The 12846-nt window shown below is 41.6% G+C and overlaps 1 protein-coding gene across 2 annotated transcripts in view; it reads left to right on the forward strand.

Moving 5' to 3' along the window:
- The window catches only part of LOC123648489 (PDZ domain-containing protein 2-like), a 121358-nt gene that overhangs the window by 27173 nt on the left and 81339 nt on the right, over nt 1-12846 (forward strand). Inside the window, exon 1 of one of the 2 annotated variants that reach the window (XM_045566332.1) lies at nt 321-358. The exons of the other annotated variant lie outside the window; for it this stretch is intronic. The gene's annotated coding sequence lies outside the window, so the exon portion shown is untranslated. Of the gene's footprint in view, nt 1-320; nt 359-12846 lie in introns of those variants that run through there. 2 annotated transcript variants of the gene reach the window in all.

A 12846-nucleotide genomic window follows, 5' to 3' on the forward strand; every position in this document is an offset into this window, starting at 1 on the left:
TGTCCTCTGAAATTTATATCCCCAATGTGACGGTGTTAGGAGGTGGGGCCTTTGGGAGGTAATCAGGACCTAACAGTGGAGCTCTCACAGTGGGACTTTATAGGAAGAGACACCAGAAAGCGTCTTCTCTCCCCACCATGTGAGAACATAACCAGGAAGAGGGCCCTCAGCAAGAACTGGATGTGTCATACCTTGATCTTGGACATCGCTGCCTCCAGAACCACGAGACATGCATTTCTGTTGTTTGAAAACCAAAGCATTCCCTGGTGCTTTGTTATAGCAGCCGAGCAGCCTGAGACAGTCAGAAGATCGCTTAGACCAACAGCTTCAAATGCCGTCTGTGAGAAGACAGAAACTGGTCAGTGCTGAAGTTTCAGTCCGGGGAGAATTGAGGACAATAAGATCAGGACAGTGAGTTTTTCTTAAAAGTAAACTTATTCATTTTCCAGAATAGAGCTTTATGGTACTCTTATGGCCTTTCTGCTTTGGAAGAGGTTAAATGGTGTTGTCGTTAATGAAAGTGTAGTGTTTCTCAATGATATTTATTTATTCTCTTTATTGGCAAGAAAACAGTCAGAAATAGTTTGATTCCAAAAATAATTTGTAAAATTTTTACTGGCCTGTGAAAGCCGGATGTGTAGAAACCACTGAATTGGGCAATTAGAATTAGAGGATTGCAGTCCGGTCTCTGGTGCTGGCAGCAGGAGGGGAGGGAACGGGGGAAGGGGAAAGAGTCGTGTGGCTAACTGGGTGCCTCGGAATCTGAGCAACTCAGAGTGATGGTGGGGCCTTTTATAGAGACTCGGAAGTTGGAGAGGGAGCAAGTCTGGGGACGAATGAAACATTTGGGAGTCACAGTCACAAAACATTAATGGCTGCTATTTGTGGAGAGTGTGCTTCCCGAGCTCCATTTCTGTTATTTCATTTCATCAATGTGACAGCCTTTTGAGGTTGGTGATGTTGTTGCCTAGATGTTACAAATGAGAGCAGAGAGAGGCAGGGTAACACTGTCCTCTGGCAGAGTGTGGAGGATTCTGGCATGGGACTTTGGGATCCTAATGCCAGGGAGGCACCAGATTACTGTTCTGGGTTATGCCACCATCTGTGTGAGAACTGGATGCTGTGGAGTGGATGGGATCTAAGGAGAGAGGGTGGAAAGAGAGGGAACAGAGCAGAGGTTAAGAGAGTATTTGGCCAGGGGACCCAGGAACCCCCAGATCCTGTCTCCTACCAGCCAGGATTAGGACAGTGTGCCTAGAGGGCACTGACGGCAAATGGGCGCCATTTGTGTCTGGTGGCTTTGGCCCCACGTCCCATTGTGTAGCTCTTTGTGTCTGGGCTGGAGGTCGGCAGAAGCTGGTGGGCCAGTGGACTCCCTCCACCCCCACCCCTGTTTCCCAGCCCACCCCTTAGTCATGGATCTCACCACTCTGATAGGAAGGAAAGGCTGTGCAGGTCACACTCGCCCCCAGGAAGGAGTGATTGTAGGAAAAATGCCTTTAGAGAGGTGGCCTAGACTGCCCAGCTTGGCCCAATCACATCAAAGTAACAATAATAATAATAATAATAATAACAACAATGATTTTGAGACAGGCATTGTGCCAAGCACTTTACATGGGCTAGAAAAAATATTCCAAAAAAGAAACAAAGCAGACAAGCAGTTGTTCTAGTGTAGGTGTCGCTTCCACTGAGACCTTGCCCTCCACACTCCTGTGGCCCAATCTGTGTCTTAAACTCTAACAATCCTTATCAGCATTCATATGGCTTGAAGAACTTTGAATTCCTTACCCATAAAAACTTAAGTGAGAAAGTACTCTATGTGTCCTCGACTCACCACAGGAAAAGAAAATGCCCTATTTATTAAAAAATTGATATAAACAGTTGTACACGCTTATGGGGTACATGTGATATTTTGTTACATGCATAGACTGTGTAATGATCAAGTCGGGGTATTTGGGGTGTCCATCACCTTGAGTGTTTATCATTCATATGTGTTGGAAACATTTCCAGTCCTCTCTTCCGGCTGCTTTGAAATATGGAATACATTGTCGTTAGCTATAGTCACCCTGCCCTGCTATTGAATGTTAAAATTCCTTTTATCGAACTACATGTTTGTACCCATTAATCAATCTCTCTTCATTGCCCCCAACTCCACACATGCTTCCCAGCCTTTGGTATCTAACATTCTACTCTTTACCCCTATGAGCTCAACTTGGTTAGGTCCCACATGTGAGTGAAAACATATGGTATTTGTCTTTCTGTACCTGGCTTATTTCACTTAACATAATGACCTTCAGTTCCATCCATGTTGCTGCAAATGACAAGATTTCATTCTTTTTTGTGGCTAAATAGTATTCCATTGTGTAAATATACCATATTTTCTTTATCCATTCATCTCCTAATGGAAATTTAAGTTGATTCCCTATCTTGGCTATTGTGAATAGTGGTAAGATAAGCCTAGGAGTGCAGGGAGCCCTTTGACATACTTATTTCTTTTCCTTTGGGTAGATACCCAGTAGTGGGATTGCCGGATCATATTTTTAGTTTTTTGAGAAATCTCCACTATTTCCATAGTGGCTGTACTCATTTCCATTCCCACCAACAGTGTGTATCAATTCCTTTTTCTACTCATCCTCACCCGCATCTGTTAATTTTTGTCTTTTCATAGTAGCCATTCTGACTAGGGCGAGATGCTATCTTATTGTGGTTTTGATTTGCATTTCCCTGGTGATTAGTGGTATTGCCCATTTTTTCATATACTTGGCCAAAAATGCCTACTTTGTACTCTTAAGTTTACCCTTTGATGAAAGGTTGGACTGGTTATGAGTTAGATTTAAAGATTTTTTATTCATTCATTTGCTTATCTAATAATTTATTCATTTTACAAGAGCCTATTATTAGGTTATTAAGTATGGAATGTCCATTTCCTTAAGTACTAAGTTTGACAGTTGACATCTCTGACATTTCACTTTGACACTTATTGTTTGTTTGTTTGTTTTTAATTGTGAAGGTACATCCTCATTCTTTCAAATGCACATTTTGGCTTGTGATTATCTTTCAAAAATTTTTTTAGAGCAATTTTTGTGAAACCCCGGATAAGTCAAAAATTCATGTTATTTTCAAATAACATGAATTCATGTTATTTTCAAATAACATGAGTTCCATCATGCAACCAATGCAGCTCAGACAGCTTGAAATATCAACGAGGTGTTTGAGAAAGATGTGGCTAATGAACACACAGTATGTTGACGGTTTGAGAAGTTCCATTCTGGTGATTTTAATCTTGAAAATGAGCTATGTAGGTGACCTGGGACCAAGGTGGATAATGATGAGCCGAAAGCCATAGTGGAAGTGAATCCATCTCAAACTATGTGTGAATTAGCAGCAAGGTTTGACATTACTATTCCAACAATATTGGACCATCTGAAACAAATTTTCAAGGTAAAGAAGCTGGATAGATGGGTACTGCATGAATTAAACAAGTGTTAGAAGAGAAATCATCTGGAAGCTTGCCTTTCTTTGCTGTCACAACATAAAGGTGAACCATTTCTACACGTATTGTTATGTGTGATGAAAAACGGATTCTTTTTGACAATCACAAGCATTCAGCACAATGGTTGGATAAAGATGAAGTGCCAAAACACAGTCCAAAACAGAATATTCATCAAAAAAAGCTAATGATGTCTGTTTGGTGGTCCAGTGTTGGTATTATCCATTGCAGCTTCATGAAACCTGGTCAATTACAGTGGATGTCTACTGCAACCAGTTGGATGAACGATGATGATGCTTGTGATTAAGCAGCCACAATTGATCAATAGAGACAGGCCAATCCTCTTGCAAGACAATGCTCGATCACATGTCGCATCTTTGTTTATCTAATACTTTATTCATTTTACAAGAGTTTATTATTAGGTAAAAACAACGCTGCTCAAACTATAGAAGCTGGACTTGGAAACTCTCTGTCATCCACTGTATTCACCAGACCTTGCACCAACTAACTACCACTTCTTCCAGGCTTTAGACAACCCTTATTGCAAGGAAAAATATTCAATTCTCAACAAGCTGTGGAAAAGGCCTTTTGCAGTTTCATTGCCACTTCCTGTCCAGGCTTCTTTGCTGCTGGCATAATTAAGTTACCGTTAAGATGACAAAACTGTCAATAGTTTAGGCGTATACTTTGATTCATCATACTGCTTCTTGTTTGAAATATAATGAACAACACTTTTGATTCAAAATTGGACATTTCATATTTAATGACCTAATACTACCTCACTGTAAATCCACAGTGCAGAGGGTGAAACAAAAATAAGTGTGCAATATAGTCCTTGTATTTAAAGCACTCATAGGTCTTAACCTACTTGAAAAGAGAAAACACTCAGGCTTGACAGTAGGATATTCTTGTACTGACAGGGACACCAAAGGCCTCAAAGGTCTGGAGAAGTGACCTGTGGACAGGAGAGGGTGGAGAGCGGTAGCATGGGCTGGAAGTAGACTTGAAGGCCAAAGAGATTGGGGTGCACCTGAGGCTGTGGGGAAGGCAGGGAGGACATGGTATGAAGGTGAGCAGATCTACAAGAGCAAAGGAAAGAACCTGCAGAACAATTTCAAGTGACTCCTCCAAGGTATATGGCTTCCCCAGAGAAGGTTAAAAAAAAAAAAAAAAAAAAGGAAGGTTTGACTTTGAGGACTGTTTTCAACAAAGCCAGAGACATAGCTTGGATCCTCTTCCTTCCCTGCCTGGTGACTTAAAAGAGTCACTCCCTTGTTCTGGGCCTTTTTATCCTCTCAACAGGCCTCAGCCCTGTGTGAAAAAAGGAATGGGTCTGCCTAGGAGCAGTGCTCTGCTTGGGGAAAAACAACCGAAATGGAAAGTGGTGTGTGGCTGATAAGAGCTCAAAGCTTGGAAAGCTTCAAGTGCCGGGAGTGTTGCTATCAAGCCTGAGCAGTGGGCAACGACAGCTGGTATCACATCCCGCCTTCCCTGGTCTTGTGTTGGACTGGGAGAAAACCATTCAAGAGGTATAGCCCCGTAATGAAATACTACTCAGCAATAAAAAGAAATGAGCTATTGATACATGTAACAATATGGATAAATCTCAGAATCATTATGCCGAGTTAAAGAAGCCAGACAAAAATACAAACTAATATTTAGGGGTAGAAAGCAGAGCAATGTTTGCTGGTAGGGGAGATGGGGGCGGCAGCATAGGAGGAATGGAGGGATTGCAAAGGGAAGGGAGGGAACTTTTGGGGGCTAATGGGTATGTTTATTATCTTAATTGTAAGGATGGTTTCATGGATATATACGTATGTTAAAAACTGTCAGATTGTATGCTTTAAATATCAAAATACCAGTCATATCTCAATAAAACTCTGTATAAAGCCCCAAGCATTCTGGAAAGATGGGCAGAGAGCATTCCCCTAGGGTGGGCCTGTGTGCGTTGCAGGTTGTAAGGATGCCTTGGAGGAAGCTCCTGGGACCACTGTCACGGTCAGACCCAGGGGACCACTGTCACGGTCAGACCCAAGCGAAACCAGGCCACGGAGAAGCTGGACTGCACTGCATCATCCAGAAACTCAACTGCCACCCCAGCCCCACACCCCCCAGCTCTGGGCCAGGGCCGCCCTTAGGAGTCTGTCAGGGAGCAGAGCCTCTAGGCCCTACACTGGAAGCAGCAGCTGCAGAGGGCACTTCTCTGAGGAGCTGGCGGCTGAGGGCTGTGTGCGGTGATACTTCTGGAGTTGGTGACCTCAGTTCTGAAGGGGCACCTGGGTGGTGCATCCATTTTAAGTTATATTTCTTATTTTCGCTTTTTAATTATGTCAAAGGGACAATTAGCTAGGGTCCAGCCTTATAGGATAACTCTGCCCCATCCCCCAGCACACATACACTTTTTTTTTTTGTTTAGATGCTCAGTGATATCAAAAAATTTTGCCCTGACCGACTGTTTGGGGAAGGGTGGTGTGGGCACATGCTGGTCTCTGGCTACAGGGACCCCTCCACTGAACTGACCAAGGAGAAGGGTTCTCTTGTTTTGTGTGGGAGGCACACTTCTCAGAGTGTTATCCTCCCAGTAAGATGACTGGACAGGTGTGTCTTCTTTTCCTTGCACTTGCCTGAAAGATCCATGCTGGATTGGCACAGATTCAAAGTTGTCTTGTAGAAAGCAAAATATTTTTTCCCCTTTGCAAAGCAGCTTATGCGTAAAGACGTTTCCAGCAGTTTATGCTTTCAAAAGTCTCCCTCTCAGAAACTGAGTATTTTAAAAAAGTGGGTTGAGGTCACTGCTCTTTCACCTGAGAGATGCCGTCTCTGAGACGGACTCTTGGGTTCCTCCCAGATGTCTGTGGGGTGTTGTGACCTGAAAAGATACTTGTCATTGTACTGTGTTGTAGTGTATTGTGTTGTGTGAATTGTATTTTTGTGTAGCAAGCACCTAGGCAGTGCTTACTGTGTGCTAGGCCTTGTTCCCCATACTTTATAGACGTTAGCTCCTTTAACGTACTCTCTCTAGCAGCCCTGTGGAGTAGCACCTTTTTACAAATGAGGAAACAGAGGCATGTCTGACCTCTAGCTAGTGGGCTGTAAATTTGGAGAGTCTCGAGTACTTATTCTACTTATCCATTTTTAATCTGCTTCCTCTCAGGAATGAATATGAGATTCTTAAAAGCTTCCCTTCTGATTAAGTCTCTTAGATCTTGTAGTACTGAGACCATATAAACCAAAGATTATTAAAATCACCTTCAAGGTGTCGGTGGAATGCCTGAACTTATATAAAAGAACAGGGTTTGTAGAATTTTATCTACTTTTCAAAATGTTCAGTTCCGAAGGGTTTAAATGCATCTTCTAGAGCATCTTGCTTAGACATCGATATGGAATTATTTTATGTTTATGATGTGCATTATGTTCATGATTGAGAAGACTTGACAAGCCCTCACTCATTCATTCACTCCTTCATTCATGGATGGAGTAGGTGTCACCTAAAAACTGAATTGAGGGTGGTTGTGAACAGGACAAAGCTCTCAGCTAGTGACTGCTCATCACCAAGGTCTGCCTACATTTTCGGGGACGAGTCTGATGGTGACTCCGTCTTCCCTTCGAAGAAAGGCTCTTGTCAGATGGAAGGAATAGAGTAGGTATTGGAGATGGCAAACCTTTTCTTTGGAGACATTGCAAAAGAAAGACTTCCACCCATTCATCTGATCAGAGGAGAAATCAGAAGAGTTCTGGGTCCAGATAACATCTCTGAGACCAACTGCTAGTGGGAGGTAAGAATGGCTGCTGTGGGTTGCAGCCTCCCGAGAGGTGGGGAGGAACTTTCCCCTTGGAAAGCCAAGTTGAATAAATATTCCCCATCCATGCCAGCCTCAGGAAGATAAGTCTTCCCACGCTGCCGTGAGGGGCTGCGGGTGGCTCCCGTTTCTGTGGCCAGACCCTGGTGGTGAACTCGTGCAGGCAGCCAGGAACAGGCCTGTGGCTCTGCAGCCTGCCCTGCCAGCCTTCTCGTGGGGACATGGAGCTTAATTACCGCTGCTCTCTGGAAACCATGCCGGCTTGTCCTTGAAATCCCTGACCAGGCGCCAGGCCCTGCTGGGTTTGTAAATACCTCCTGTTGTGGGTGCTGGGAGCCTTTGCCCAGTCTGGCAGCTCGTCTCCTACAGCGGAGAGATGCCCGTAGCAACTGATCTAGGCTGTGCTTCTCTAGACTGTCTTGGCTCCTCAGAACTGGTTGACTTTTGACACCTATTTGGGGGACTGGCCAAATCTGAATTCCTTCCCAGGACTCCCCAACATTCTTGTCCTCAAGGTCAACACCTGTAAAATAATTACCACCATATATGCAAATGGTCTTGCTTTTTCCATGAGTGGAGACCATTGCCAGATATCACTAAATGCTTCTGAATATGGAGGTACCACTTGGGTGGAAAATTACTGTTTCCTTCTTTTAACATGTGATAAACATTAAAGGCTTAAGACTGGTGGTTCGTCAATACTTATAACATCTGTTTTATTTGTAACGAACTTTTTATTCTGGAGTTATTTTAGATTTGCAGAAAAGTTGTCAAGATAGTTTTCCCTATTGTTAACCCTTCAATAGCTGTATACCCTTTACCCAGTTTCTCCTAATGTTACCATATTACATAACTGTGGTACACATGTCAAAACTAAGAAACCGTCATGGCACATTTCTATTAATTAAACTCCACAGTTGTTTAGATTTCACTAATTTCCTTTATCTGTTCCAGGATCCATTCCAGGTTACACGGGGCATTTAGGAACATCTCTGGTTAATATCAGTGTCTTAGCTCAGGGCATTAAAATAGCAAGAAAGAGTGAATAGCATCGATTGTGGGGTTCTCTTACAGGGAATACATTTTCCTTTCTAATAACAACTAAGACTTGACTGTCATCTGTCTTCTTGGGTTGTGAACAGCAGATGGTATCAACTCATTATTGACGTAGATTTTCCATAGGACTAATTGTTCAGCTTGGATTTGAATCCAGGGACTTCCATTTATTGGTTTCATGACCTCAAAAACTAAAAATCTGAGCTTCACATTCTTCATATGGTATGTATGGTTCTTCATATATATAACATTATACATGTATAATATATGTGTGTGACATATATGTGTGTGTCTGTCTTCCTGTGAACACTTGCTTTTCCCACCATATTGGGTCATAAAAATGCTATGTGGAAGAGTTTTCAAAATTATAAAACTCTTTTCAAAAGTTAGTCCTTATAATAAAAAGTTTACTTTAGAAAAAAGTTAGAGTAGACATGGTTGAAGATATTTACAAGCTTATTTTAGCAACTGTTCTTGCTCTCAGGGTGTGGATGCTTTAATGAACATAGAAACTCCATTTACAAAACCCAGCTCCCCTGAGCTAGTTTCTCTAAACAAGGGAATGGTAAATTTTAAAGAAAGAATGCCGGAGAGGTGTTTACTCCAACTAAATATATTGTAGTGGCATAGTTTAGATTCTTTTACCAGAGGCAGAAAATGCATAGTATAGGACCAAAAGAAAGTTATAATGTTTTTTTGGAGCACCACATTCTTCCTTCTCCCTAAGACACATAGAGATAATTATATGATTGGAAAATTAGACCCAAGAGACAAGTTTAAAGGAATTGGAACTGGTTAAACCAGAGGAGGTGAGAGTGAGGGGTAGAAATGATGGTCTGAAGTAGCTGCTCTGCATTTCCTGTAGGACCCAAGAGGAGGGGAGAGTTTCCCAGCTTAGCCAGAGGGGTTTAGGTTAGACTTGTGAGACGGCCAGCCAGCGTGTGAATGGGATGCTTTTGTGTCTGTGCTCACTTTTAAGTTTGGGTGTGTAAAGCCAATGCGAACAATTTTATTTCTTCCAGGGTATTGTGTCTGCAGTTAGGGCAAACTGCCCCTGGGAGAATATCTGTGCCTTAGTGATAGCTTTGTGTTTCCAGAAGCCTGACTTCTCATAAAGGTGGTTAATTGGGAGAGGTGGAATGATACACTCTTGCTTCCAATTAAAAAGAAGGCTTTATTACAACAAATAAGGCTAGTACTAGCTGACTCTATTAACTTTGTATTTAAATAAGGTATGTAATTTTAAAAGTTAAAGAAATGTGAAAATAAGGGCTAATTGGATACCTTCCTTACCCATTTAAAATTCTTAATAACTGTTTAATTGAATTCTGTTAGTTTATTTTCTTCTCCAAGGTTAGATAGAAGTAGCACATTTTCATTCTCTAGGCTGTATTTGTACGTGTGTGCGTCTGTGTTTGTGTCTGTGTGCGTGCACACATGTACATGGTTCAGACATTTTGGGATTTCAGGACAGCTAACCCTGAAAACCCCTGCAGGTGAATTTTCACATAGGCCAAGACACTTCATTTCCTCTACAAACTACCTTGTTCCTTTTGCATCCTCCTGCCCTGTCTTTCCCCCTACTTTCCAGCCTTGAGTCAAAGTAGAAAGACCCCTTCTCCCAATCGTGGGGAGTGTGTGCACCAGCTGCATGAACCCTGTGACACTCTCCCACCCCCAAGTCAGATGGGAGTCATTTATCTTTCTCTGGACCTGACCAGTGCTCTGACTTTATCTCTGAGGCCAGCTCCCCTTGACCCCTGCCATCTGGTGTTTGCTAGTAATTTGCATTCGACCCTTAAGTTTTGCTCATTAAACACCCTCCTTGGCAGCTCTGTAGCTCCCCTGCAACTTTTACAGCTTGGCTTTGGATACAGGCTGCTTCCAACAGAGCCTGAAGGTACAAAATCTCAGTTAGATCAGAATGTTAAAAAAAAAAAAGAAAAAAGAATTGGCAAAGAAGGTCATAAGATTTTCATGCAGATTTAAAGTGATTTGTCCAGTCTTAGGGGGTAGAATGTGGGATCATATTCTTTGAAGTTTTTTTTCTAGTAACACTTGTTAAGGTGCTTTTTAAAAAATATACAAAGAAGTACAAAGGAAACAAAAAGGTGACCAATAATTTCACTGTTCAGATAATCCCTATTGGTTTGTTTTTCTTAATGGAGAATATGTCCATAGTTATAAAATTCAAATGGTACGGAATGATAAAAAGTGAAAATTGAAAGACTTTATACATAGATACACACACATATTTACACAGAAAGATAACAAAAGAGGTTCTGTTTGCTATTTTTTGCTTAATGTGTCTTGGAGATAGTTCGATATCAGCACATAAAGATGTCTTCCACTTTTCGTATCATCTGCAAAGTAGTCCATCTTATGGATGTATGATAATTTATTCAACCTGTCCTCTGTTGAGGCAGGCTTTGCTTGTTTCTAATTTTTTATTGCAGTAAGTCTGCAGTGGATATCCTTGTACCTATGTCCTGGGAAATTCCTGCATATATATCTGTTGGATAAATGAATACAAGTAGTGGGATTACTGGAACAAAGTAAACATGCATTTTAAATTTGATAACCAAAGCTATATTGTCAGTAAGAAAGGCTGCACAAATTTACACTCCCAACAAGAGTGCAGAGAAGCCATTTCCCACATAAACTGATTGGTATTCTTTAAAAAAATTTTGATCCACTTGGAAGTTATTTTGCTTTAAGCCTGAATTTGGAATTCATTTTTTCCCCAAATGCAAAGTCAATTGGCCCAACACCAGTTAGCAAACAATCCCTATAGATCTATTTTCCCAGTAGATCTGAAATGCTGCGTGCATCGTGTCTCTATGCTGATGACTCGCAAATACACATTTCCTGGTGAGCGCCATCCTCACATGGCAGCCACCTGCCTACTGACAGCTCTACTTGGATGGCTGGTCGGTGTCTCAAGTGATAGATGGATATGTCCTGGAGTCCTTGACTCACTGCCCCCACAGCCAAGCCTGCTCATCTTCTCTTTCTCAGGTGATGGTGCCATCACATACCCAGTTACCCAGAGCAAAGCACAGGGAATCACCCTCAATTCTTTTCTTATTCTCCTCTTCACTTCTAACCCACCAGCAAGCTGGCACCCTGTCAAAGTCATATTTCAAATCAGACCACTTGCCACCATTTCCATCACCTTCTACCTCTTTTATGCTAACATCACTTCTTGGGTAGACTGTCGCAGAGAAAACTGAAAGTGTGTTTCCAAGAATACTCTTGTTGTTATAGAGCCCCCTCTCTACATAGTAGCTAGAGTAATTTTTTAAAAAATGCTAAACAGATTCATGGCTCTGCAGGCTAAAACCCTTTAATGGCTTTCCATCTCAATTAGAATAAAATCCAGAGTCCTCACCAGTCCTTGCAAGGTTAGCCCCTGCCTAACTTCCTGACTTTGTCCTCTACAGCCTTCTTTCTGTCTCTTGATGTGCGAAGCTCACTTCAACCGTAGGGTCTTGCCTCTTGCTCTTTTCTTTGCCTGGAATGCTTTCCCTGGTCCTCTTCTTTGTCCTAGTTCCTTACGTCTCAACTCAAATGTCACCCACACTGGCTCTTTATCTCATTGTCTTGCTTTATGTTCTCTACAGCACTCATCTGTATATGGATTTTCTTATTTGTTTACTTATTTAAGGGCTAGAATGATTGCCCATTTTGTTTGGTGCTGATTATTCAATGTCTTGAATAGCTCCTGGCACACAGCAGGTACTTGTGCCTATTTCTGGGATTTTATTTTGCACCATTGCCCTATTTGTTTTCCATTACTAAATTCCTTTTAGTATTGTAGCTTCATAATAAATTTAATGCTTGTAAGACCAGGTTTTCTCTGCCCTACCTGCTCTCGATTGCCTCATTTGTAATTTTCCTGGCCATTCTATGGTTATTTTTCCAGAGGAACTTTATAAAAGTACTCCTTGTTGGTATTTTAATTGGGTTTACATTGAAGTTATAGGATTAATTTGAAGTGAAAAAAAAACATTGAGTCTTTTTATGTAAAAGCAAGGTAGACCTTTCTCTTTACTTACAATTTTCTTCCAGTTCCTCAATGGACTTTTAAAACCTTTTTAATATGGAGAAGACAAAAGTAGTGAGAAGAGTAAAATGAACCTTCTCGTATCCAGCAAACAGCCCTTATACCATCACCCATGGCCATGCCTGCCTTATCCACATTCACACTCACTCCCCCTCATATTATTTTCAAAGAAATACCAGGTATCATCCATTTGTAAATATTTTACTGTGTATTTATGAAAGATGAAGACTTTAAAAATATAGCCATAATACCATTATTATACCCCCCAAATTTTTATATTTATTTATTTATTTATTTATTTATTAGAGACAGGGTCTCACTGTGTTGCTCAGGCCGCCCTTGAACTCCTGGGCTCAAGAGATCCTCCTGCCTCAGCCTCCTGAGTAGCTGGGACTACAGTGTGCCACCATTCCCAGCTCAAAAAATTAATAACA

The sequence above is a fragment of the Lemur catta genome, chromosome 12 (assembly GCF_020740605.2).
Source record: "Lemur catta isolate mLemCat1 chromosome 12, mLemCat1.pri, whole genome shotgun sequence".
Taxonomy (NCBI): domain Eukaryota; kingdom Metazoa; phylum Chordata; class Mammalia; order Primates; family Lemuridae; genus Lemur; species Lemur catta.